Here is a 2,826-nt window from a genome sequence, read left to right on the forward strand (position 1 = left end):
TTTTCTACACTATCTATATGCAAATTCAGGTATTCCAAAAAATTAAAATCTAAAAAAGACTCTGGTCCAAACATTTCGAATAAGAGATACTCAACCTGTACTATTACAATTCACATTGATATCAATATCAGTACCATCTGACTCATACATCTTTAACATTTAAACTGCATGTCCTATGGTAATACTATTGAAGTATTCCAAATTCTTAAAACACCTCCCATTTATTTCACATCTTCCAGATGTCCCACATAATTTTATTTTGAGCAGCTCAATTCCAAACCACTAGTTTTTGGTATTTCTTTTGATTTCTAATATTTGGCAGGTATCGTCATATGAAATGAAAGAGTTTCTCTGGGAAGACTGCTTCTTTTTGAAATGTCAACAAACAAAACCCTAGAATGTAATGGAACATTACATTGTAAAAACTCTTTGATCAAATAATCTGTGCCAGCTAACCTTTCTTTCACCTGTTACTTTTACCGGGAATCAGCATTATACCAGGAAATGAGGATGATGTGGAATATCAGAGATGGACACATAGGGAGGAAAGAATCCAATGACTGAAAATGTACTAAAACTGTTGGCCAACCCTGCTTCCAGTTTCAATATATAACCAACTAGTCACTTTATTATTATTTTTTTTCCTTCACTGTAGAAAGCTTTCTTCTAGAATTTTCATAAAAACTCTTGTGGTTCTTCACTGTTTATGGGAGGGAGGTATTAATTTCTATCAAAGATGATGTCCAACTTTTGTGCTGACAGTTCTCCAAGTTTCTCATAACTTTTATAAACATTCAATAGATCTCCTCACCGACTCCTCCCTGAATTCTTTCCAATGTGGCAACCTTTTTGCAGTCTAGAATTAAATATTAAATACAAAGCTGTTCTGGATAGACTGTTTCAAGTGTTTTCTGTCAAACAGTGTTTCTTAATGTAAAAGAAGAAGTGTCTAAATCTAATTGGAGTAGACTCATTATAGCAACTGCTGGATATGTCAACATTTGTACACATTCCATTGAATCAATGAGACTACAATAACTGGAACAAACAATTGGCTATACTGGGTTGCTGTGAATTTTCCAGGATGTATGGCCATGTTTCAAAAGCATTCTCTCTTGACGTTTCACCCACATCTATGGCAGGCATTCACAGAGGTTGTGAGGTGCCTCACAACCTCACAACTCCCTTCTACCTCACAACCTTTGAGGATGCCTGCCATAGATATGGGTGAAACATCAGGAGAGAATGGTTCTAGAAGGTGCGTATACAGCCCAGAAAACTCACAGCAACCCAGTGATTCTGGCCATGAAAGCCTTCGACAACAAATTTGCTATACATCCAAAAGAAAACATAGTGGGAAATATTAAGGAACTACAAATGGAAGATAATGCTGTCTGGGCAAAACTGTCCAAAATGGTGTATTCTAGAAATACCCTAGGGCTGTCATCCTACTGATGACGTATATAGGGATAATTAAGGGGTTGCATAAATATATTTACTTTTTCAGACCTAGCAAAAGGAGGCATCTAATACCTCCTTCTATAAGCTCCCACTTTGTGAAACTGAGCTTTTGTCCCTTTATTGGTTGTATACTGAATAAGATGTTATGGTTTGCAAAAATGTTATATGTGTATTAACTGGAAAATCAAATGTGTGAAGCCAATTGGCTGAGTTTGCAAGACCTGGGAATTGGTTTGCAACTGTTGCCATCCTGCTGCTGGAGAACAGATTTCTCTGTGAGTGCGTGCGTGTCTTCAGAGTACCAGCTGAAAAGAAGATGACTCTGTACTCAGAAAGGCCTGACTATTTATGAGGCCTTGTTTGCTGCTCATCTTCACTGAAGCAGATTTATGGATTAAGAAAGGACTGCTTATGACTGCTGATTTCTGTAAGCAATCAGAAGGACTATTGTAAATACCATTGTTCTGCTGATCTCTTGGATTTAGTAAAAGTTCCTGTGTTATTTGTTCTGTAAAGGTGAGTGGTGCATCATTCTTCAGGGTGACTCTGGGCTTATGGGCACACGTAAGAGCTTCTATCTATCATCCACAATCCCCAACAGTAAGAAAGGTCAGCTTCTTGTATACAACCATGATGGAATCCGGCCCCACATTTCAATAAGCAACCCATTCCCCACCTCAGTGCACAACACCCAGGGGGCATTGAGAGCAACTCCCTGGCCAATAACTCTGCTGTGGGCAAAGACTGGGACAGAACAAGTGACAAAAACTGGAGAGCACCCCATAGAATTCACAGGAAATAAAAAGAGACGCACCTGCAGCAGGTGGCTATTTTAATTTTGGGGAAAGCCCAACACATTTTAACATTTATATATTTCTAAGGCCTTCTTCAGACCATAGAAATATATAATAACATAATATATAATTTTTTTATAAAAACATAAAAGTAAATATAAATAAAAGTTTAAATTAAAAAGACAACACATAATTATGTAATGATACAGACATTATGGGCTCCAGATCTGTGAAAAATAACTGACCCTGGATTGTCATGCCCCATAGTATTAAATGGCAGTGACGTGAATGTGAGCACTTTCACTTTTGTCATTTAATAATATGGAGTGTGATCATTGGTGTTTTTTCTTGTCTGAGCAGAGTCCCAGAACCAAACCCCAGTGTATATGGTAGCCACACTGTACGAATTAAAGTCGATGCATACTGATATGAAATCTAATTTCTGGAGCCAAGAATGTCATTTTATTTTCCATACAGAAAAAATAGCACAAATTTGACTCAATTTTTTATGTTCTTAGATTTTTCAGGGAAAAGGGGTAAGCGAAGGAGTCAGATTGCCTTCAAGGACATG

Source organism: Anolis carolinensis, chromosome 2, assembly GCF_035594765.1.
Source record: "Anolis carolinensis isolate JA03-04 chromosome 2, rAnoCar3.1.pri, whole genome shotgun sequence".
NCBI classification, from domain to species: Eukaryota; Metazoa; Chordata; class Lepidosauria; order Squamata; family Dactyloidae; genus Anolis; species Anolis carolinensis.